This window comes from Triticum aestivum, chromosome 5B (assembly GCF_018294505.1).
Source record: "Triticum aestivum cultivar Chinese Spring chromosome 5B, IWGSC CS RefSeq v2.1, whole genome shotgun sequence".
Lineage (NCBI taxonomy): Eukaryota > Viridiplantae > Streptophyta > Magnoliopsida > Poales > Poaceae > Triticum > Triticum aestivum.
This window is the reverse complement of record NC_057807.1, coordinates 619,560,488-619,569,486: the sequence shown is the minus strand read 5'-3', so window position 1 is coordinate 619,569,486 and position 8,999 is coordinate 619,560,488.

The window sequence follows — 8,999 nt, the reverse complement described above, 5'->3', positions numbered from 1 at the left end:
CCCTTATGGTCAATTTCCGCTCAAGTTTCCTCAAGATTTCGGCCGATTCGCGGTGCTCCGGCGTCCCCATAGGTGGTGGAGTCGCGTGCTTGCCATTTAGGGTGGCATTGAGCAGTTTCGTCGCCGCCGCGGTGGCAGTCATGCCGTTGTGGGGCAAATCCGTCCCCATCCCCGTCCGCAGCCAAATCTGTTTTTTGCCTTGCGATTGAGCGTGCGATTTTTCTAGATGTTAGTTATGATTTGCCTCGAAATGCTGTGGACATCAGTGTAGGGAGTTTTTTGTTTGTTAAATTTCAAGGTATGATAGTTGCGAATGAACCCTAGATCTAGGTAGTTGCATTTCAAAGTGTATGATAACGGCAGACATGGCATTTTCAACAACTATCATCACTGATGGCAACTAATTTCCTGATCAACCGTGTCAATTGCCACGAATATGCTTTTCATCTGGCAACTAATTTTGTGAACACACTATGTTGTTACCATGCCACTGTCATCACTGATGGCGACTAATTTCCTGATCAACTGTGTCAGTATGCTTTACATGTGGCAACTAATTTTGTGAACACACTATGGCTGTTGCCATGCCACTATCATCACTGATGGCGACTAATTTCCTGATCAATCGTGTCAGTTTTTCCACGAATATGCTTTCCATGTGGTAACTATTTTTTGTGAACACACTATGTCTATTGCCTTGCCATATCCAGGACAATGGCACATTCACTGTACAATAGACTCATTTTGCGTTTGCCATGTTGGCTTGTGATACCTGAACATTTTTTGACTGCATTACATGGCAACTCATTTTTATGTGAGGCCAGGGTGTGAGTTGCCACAGTACATGTTGTGTAGTGGAAGTTGTCTGCCTTTTTTTTCAAGTGCCTTGTGTTTGACACGGCAACTTTGAACCTAATACATTTGCTCCTTGTGAATACATGGCAACTCATTTTTATGTGAGGCCAGGGTGTGACTTGCCATATTACATGTTGTGTAGTGGAAGTTGTCTGCCTTTTTTCAATTGCCTTGTGTTTGACATGACAACTTTGAACCTAATACATTTGCTCTTTGTGAATACATGGCAACTCATTTTTATGTGAGGCCAGGGTGTGAGTTGCCTTATTACATGTTGTGCAGTGGAAGTTGTCCGCCCTTTTTTGGAGTTACTTGTGTTTAACATGGCAACTTGAACATTTTTAAAGTGTCTTACTATCTGCACATTTTTTTATGAAGCCAATGTGTTTAGTTGCCAAATTTCATGTTGGACAGTCCTAGGGGGTGGGTGTTCCTATGATCTGCCTCTTTTGCCACTCTCAAATGAGCCAATATGGCAAGAAGATTCTGCTAGCTGACAACTGCTTCCTTCAGAAGCACATACACGTCCAGTTGCTATGTTTCTGCAATTACTTTTCCATTTTGATTATTTTTCTGCCTTTTTGTGCATGTTCATCACATGGCAATTACTGCCCTCTTCAAAATGCTTAAACCTTGGGCCAACCATTTGAGTTTTCATTTTTTGTTCATCAAAGATATCGAGTGAAGTTACTTTATGCATTTCTTTCCGTATCCGTCGGCTGTGATTTCGTTTCACCCTAACGTGTGTTTTGTTCTTATCGTAGTACAATGGTTCGTGGCGACCATCAAGATGATGATGATGACTTCATGGATGCACCGCAACAGAATCGCGCGACTGGTCGGGCAAAAGATGGCAAAGAGGTCACTTTCCACCCCCATATGTTTTAATGTCACATTGAGTTTTCAATCTTCAGTTAGAACTAAATTTTTCATGACATTGAACATGGCAACAAATGATCCTTTTTCTGTTATGCAGAAGAGGAAACGTCATCGCAATAGGGCTTCGCAAGCACATCTGACCATTTTGAACGATAGATTTACTGATGAGCAGAAGGGAGCTGCCGGTGAGATGGGGATGCAGGCTGGATGCTCGCTGCAAGAACCTAGTGAACCATGTATATGACTGGCTTGGTGAGATTTATGATCCTGCCTCCAAAGAATTCGTGATTCCGGGACGGGGTAGGCTGCCTTTGGATGAGGAATCTGTGTTCTGCACTTTGGGTGTGCCCCGTGGAGAAATCAAAGTCCCGTATGAGGTGAATAATAAGATTGAGGAAGCCTTGTTCACCCGTTTGTTTCCTGGGATGTCAACCAGGCCGAATACGACTGTGCTGGCAACTTCGCTGGAGGGCATGAAAACCCATGGCGAGGTATTTAAGATGAAGTTGCTCATGTACTTGATCTCAGCTGTCTTTGCACCTACCACATCTCTTCGCCCAAGCAACAAGTGCTTCCCATCTTGGTGAATGCTCTCTCTCTACTTCTTTTTTCCCTTCAATTTTTTTGATTTTGATGTCATCTGGAAGATAGTCACTGCCAGTTTTCTGATGCTTTCATTTGGATGCTAATGCGGCAACTTTTTGTCCTGAAATTTGTGTTGTGCATGTGAAGCTGAAGGACGTGGAGAAAATGAATTGGTGTAAATTCATTGCTGACTTCCTACATGATGCATTCTCAAACAAGATGTACCAGAAGGGTTGTTGCTTGCACCTAATGGTATTTTCCCCCACTCTTTTGCAAATACTCTTATCACGGTTCAATGATTTTACTAAATCAACATCACAGTTGTTGATAAGTGTGAACCGTACAAGATCGTGCATGGCAACCGTACAAGATCGTGCATGGCAACCCTTTGTTTCATTTTTTGTGTGTGAATCCTTTTACATGTGAAACTGACTTTTGTTTAATCCATGACAACTGTAGTTGCTTGCCTACAAGGCAATAGCATGTTTCAACAACACATAAAGTGTTCATTTCATACATTCAATCTTTTTTATACAATCTGCATGGCAACCATGATGCTGAGCTGGTGGCAGCTACCAGCATAACAAGATGGCAACTAACATAGATAGATGGCAAATCTTTTTCTTCATTCTCTTCAACTTGATGTCTCAAGGAAACTACGTAAGCTTCTTTTTCACCATAGCATGATTGCAACTGACATAGATTCCTTTTTTTTATTGTGTATACCAGCATTTTTCAACAACATAAAAAAGTGTTCATTTCATACATTCATTCTCTCTTATACAATCTGCATGGCAACTATTATGCTGAGTTGGTGGCAGCTACCAGCATAACAAGATGGCAACTGCCAACACAGCATGATGGCAACTAACATAGATAGATGGCAAATCCTTTCTCTTCATTCTCTTCAATTTGATGACTGAAGAAAACTACATAAGCTTCTTTTTTCACCATAGCATGATTGAAACTGACATAGCTTCTTTTTTATTGTGTATACCAGCTCATGTACGTCGATGCTCTTGATCTGTCCATCGTTGACTTTACTGGGATAGGAGGCCTGCCGCCTGCACATAAGTTTGCTGTCTCTGCGTGGACAGACGCTGCTATCAATGTTGTGCTTGCCGCAGACAGGATAACCGATACGAAATATGGGAAACTGCAGGTTAATTCTGCCTTCTTTCTTGCACGGCATTCTTCAATTTCGGATGTTGCATAACATGTGAAAAACTCCATGTACGACAATCATTTATGGCTAACAAGAGATAAATACCTTGGCAGCCATGGCTGTCTATACATGGCAACCATGTCTGACCCCATATGGCAACTCGGCCATCTGTGTCAAAACTCCCTTTTTATTTCCTCTTGTTTGCAATACATGAATTGTTAGTCACTGCACCTTATTTCTCTCTCACATCTTAGTTGTTTTTTGTTCTTTTCCAGCTGATGGCCAAGCATGCTATAGACCAGTGTGTTTGGTGGGCCACAAAACTTTGGCAAGTGGATGGATGTGCATTCAGCTCCATCTTGTCCTACTGAGGTAACCAAAGATGTTTATTTTGTTTTTTTGAAATTGTTTTTCTCTTTGCATTATATATATATATATATATATCTTATGGTTGTTTTGGTTTTTTTGTTCTTACACACGTGACTCTAATATCTTTGGTTTTTGCTAATTTTTTGTTTTTGTGCTCAGGCGAGGGCACCTGTTGAGCATCTAGTTGGGCAGTTTGCCTCCGGCATGACCAACTTGCTCGGGAAGTTGGTTGAGGGTTGGACGACACTTAATGGCTCTGACAGTGACGCGGTTGCGAGGCAGTTCACATCATTCTTTGGAGAACGGACACATCAACCAACCGGTTGCCGTGGCTGGTACGACTACAACAACTCACAGGAGCTCCCCCGCACACAAGATGATCTAGATGGAGACACTAGTCTCGACAAGGACGATGACGATGACATCGAGGATGTGCAACATGTAACCGACGATGATGAACATGGTGAAGTTCGTGTAGGTGGTAAGAAGGATAAGGCTGCACCAGAAGTCGTTGAACAAACAGTTGCGGGAGACACGGGTGTGTTGCCGTCAAAGAGGGGCAGAGCTCCAAAGGATGTTGGGCAGGGATCTGTTAGCAAGAGGTCTAGGACCGATCCCGTAGCTGCTAGGAGGAGGTTAAACATCTATTTAGTGTTTTGTTTGTCTATCCTTTTTAACAGACCGACCCTCTTTTCATTGTTTGCTAAGCCCGGCATGATTTTTGTGTCTCATACTTGGTACCCTTTTTTGCCATCTTTTCTACATGCAGCGAGGCGACAGCTGGTGGACGAGCAGTTAAGAAGAAACAAGCACCAACGCCAACCCGTGTTTCTGCTTGATTAAACAAGGGTGCTCCCACTGTTGGTGACACCACTTCCACTAGGTCGTCTCCTCGTACGTCGACGTCAAACACCGGCGATCCTGTCATGTTGGAAGACTTGAGGAAGACAAGCAAGAAGTAGGTTCGCCCTGTTTTTTCATTTGTCATAGTGCTATTCTTTTGTTTGATGCATTCTAGATCATACACAACTTTTTCAGTTGATACATTTATGCGGCAACTACTCGTCTGCTTTTTCATTGCAGCTATTCAGCTTGCCATATGGGCTACTGCCATCAGTCCCACATGGCAACTTCTTTTTTTCTCATGATTTATTTTTTTGCTGCATGGCAACTCCTGTTTGTTCTCCATGGCAATTGCTAACTAGGCCACATGGCAATTCTTATTCCACTCATATGGCAACTAGCAGCTCTCCAATGGCTTCCACCCCCTACATTTGTCTTGTGTGGTCATCCATACCCTATTCTCAAATGGCAGCTCTGGCACATCACACATTTTTTAATTTTTAAAGATGACTACCATGGCAACTATTTTGTTCAAATTTTCATACTCTTCATGTGCTTTCTTGCAGGGTGAAGAAGACTACTACACGCGTGACCAAGCAGAACCGTAGAGACCCACTCGAACGCATTCATTCAAAGCTGTCGACAAGTGGCAACTCAGATGTTCATGAGGCGCCAGTCAAGAAAACTACTGCTGCACCGTCCACTGTTCCTACTAGCTCTGATGCAAGCAGCCGACCATCTCCACCGGTTGCAGATGCGCAGGCTACAGTAACATGCATCCGTAAATCTGGGAGTGATGAGTCAGTATCTGCCAGGACTGCTGACATATTGCCCACTCTGCTGGCAATGAGGGGTGCTGCCGTGACCCATGCCACCCGATCAGCAAGTGTTTTAGTGGATGCTCCCGAGATCAACCTAAGCAAGGAAGATTCTCGCTCATCTGATACGGATTCCAAGCGTGTGGCTGCTAGTACTTTTGCGTCCACAAAAGAAGGGGTTGTGGCAATAATTCAGAATGAGATGCCATCCACAGGTGCGACTCATGGCACAACAGCTCTAGCTTCATGTGTGTCGGTGTCAAAACCGGCGGATCTCGGGTAGAGGGACCCGAACTGTGCGTCTAAGGCTAATGGTAATAGGAGGCGGGGGACACGATGTTTACCCAGGTCCGGGCCCTCTCGATGGAGGTAATACCCTACTTCCTGCTTGATTGATCTTGATGATATGAGTATTACAAGAGTTGATCTACCACGAGATCGTAGAGGCTAACCCTAGAAGCTAGCCTATGATTATGATTGTTGTTCTTGTCCTATGGACTAAACCCTCCGGTTTATATAGACACCGGAGGGGGCTAGGGTTACACAGAGTTGGTTACAGAGAAGGGAATCTACATATCCGAATCGCCAAGCTTGCCTTCCACGCAAAGGAGAGTCCCACCCGGACACGGGACGAAGTCTTTAATCTTGTATCTTCATAGTCCAATAGTCTGACATAAGCATATAGTCCGGCTGTCCGAGGACCCCCTAATCCAGGACTCCCTCAGTATCCCCTGAACTAGGCGTCAATGACGATGAGTTCGGCGTGCAGATTGTCTTCGGCATTGCAAGGCAGGTTCCTTCCTCGAATACTCCAAAGTAGATTTTGAACATAAGAATCGTGTCCGGCTCTACAAAAAAAATTCCACATACCACCGTAGAGAGTACGATATTCCACGAGTCTAATCTGCTGACAATTTTTCATAGCGTGACATCACGCTGCCGCCCGGTCATTATTCGAATCGTTTTTCTCAACCTGCTACTGCACATATTGCGAGGTGGTTTTATTGGCACGCCTTGTTGAAGCAGAGATCGTGTCCCCTTATCACAGGATTCTCATCAATATCAGCATGGGTAACCCAACCATTCCATTAGTAGTACTCCTTGAATTAGGCAAGTTCCAAACGGCCGCGCGGAGGACCTTGATATTCATCCCCTTTATAAAGAGGTCAAGACATGTCCTTTTCTTTCCACGCTCGATACTTCCCTTCCCCTACCTTGAGTTCCAACACCCAAGGTTTAGTCCAAGCGCTCCGGACCTTCAACTATGTCCGGATCCAGCCTTCAAGGCCGGTGGATGGCCTCTTCCGTCACGGAGGAGGACATCAAAATGCTTAGGGAGGCTAGGTATCTGACCGCCGAAATCCTTCATAGACTTCCTGCTCAAGGGCAGGTTATCCCTACTCCCAAACCCAACGAGAGTGTCGTATTCATTTCTCACTTCCTCCGAGGGCTAGGCTTCGGTATTAACCCCTTTGTTAGAGGGCTCATGTTCTATTATGGGCTAGATTTCCACGATCTAGCTCCCGATTCTTTCCTCCACATCTCAACGTTTATCGTTGTGTGTGAGGCCTTCCTCCGCACGGCTTATGGCTCAAGACCTTCAATGTGAAGCCGAAGATGATCGATGGGCAACACGCGGAGTGCAGAGGCGCTATAATAAGCAAGGGTGTCGATGTCGTATGGCCAAAGGGCTCTTTCCCGAAAGTTTATGACCTATGGCAGCGGGAGTGGTTTTATATCACCGCGCCCCGAGGGGGGAAGTGGGCGGCCGCCCCGGCCTTCCGCACTGCCCCTCCGCCATAGCTTGCATCATGGGTCAACAAGGGGCTGGACTGGGGATCGGTTAATGATGTGCCGATATTGCAGAGCCGTATTCGGGATCTCCTCAAGAAGGATATTAGTCTTGTCAAAGTAATCCAAGTAATGCTAGTCCGTCGGGTCCGACCATGCCAACGTCGACCTCTCTGTATGTGGGAGTTCAACCCGGAAGGACCGCGAACTGTTCAGCACTTGTTCGGCATGACGCTCGAAGGGATGTTCAATCATTCTTCGGACCACGAATAAAGTGTCCGGACACAACAGAGGATGCGGGCCTCAACTGCAACCGTCCAGATACCCAAGTAAGTAACTCCGCGACCAATCATGCTGTCATTTATATTTGTCACAACATTATTCTGAAAAACCACCCTCGGCCAGGACTGGATAAGAAAGGCGGAGAGGATCAGGTGTTCGGCCCCTCTTCCCGAAGATTCGTCGGATCCTGTACTAACCAGGATGCTGGCTCGTGCACCTTATCAAGTGCCATCAGGGGAGGACAAGGAGAGGAATGAGGAAGTCAAAAGTGGACTTCATACTGGAGGTACGTCACGCATCCTAATTGGGGAAATTGGTACCCGTGCGTCGGGGGATAAACGGGGAGGAGATTCTAGCATCCCTTCTCCCCACGGAAAGAAAAGGAACACCCTCAACGATTTGGAGGCAGAGGTCTCCAAACGAGGGAAGAAATCTGCATCAGGGGGCCCTGCCCCGGAGGGCAATCTTACCGTACAACGCCCACAAGGGGGCCAGCCGTCAACCGAGCCGTAAGTGAACAAAGGTACTTAGTAAGCATACCCCGTTCTTTTCTTTAAGAATAACAATCGAGACGCATGTTGTGCAGTTCGGCTGATAACCTCCTTCAACAATCTTCGTCTTCGGGGAATCTTTTTCTGAAGATGATGGAGAGCGAGATGCCTCCTCCTACTTCTCCGCCTCATAAGGTGGACGACCCTGAGGTGTCATCCCGGAGGATCTCTCCCAATCCGCAAAGGCCAGAAGGTAACTCTTCGGCCGCCCGAGGTCCGGGGGTTTGGTTCCTAGAGAGACCAACAGAAAAAGCACTGGACTGTCCGACCTGCAGTCGGACACGTTGACAGGCCTTCTGTGGCAAGCGCCCATCCCAGAGGCACATCGCACCTTAATAGGTACGGTGGTTGAGAGGATTTCATCTGCAAAAAGCGGGTTGAATGAAGCTTTTACGAGCCTGCTAAGAGGCTTTGAGGTACGTAATATAATTTTTTTGATTGTACCATAAACGCAAAGTGCACTGTGTATAGATAGTAGCCCCTGAGCCTCTGGTTGCTACCTCTATGACGCCCGGGTAATCAAGCTACAGCAACCCTCTGGTAATGATGCCACGTCACCAGGATTACTGTTGCGAATCTCGTGTTAGTTTAGAACCGATCCAGATTCAAATCCAAAATCAAGCAAACAATAAAAGTTTTCGAATAGTGAAACTAAAATGTTCGGAGTGAACCAAATAATGCATAGGTAATTATGGTGGAGAAACCTCACCTTTATAAAATATTTAAATACTATTAGATGAATAAAACAATAGCGAAAACTATTATCTAAATACTTTTAAATATTAAATAATTACGAAACTATTTTAGTTTGGGTAGCAAGTTATTGTGGCATTAGAATAAGTAGTAATTCTATTTTAGGAA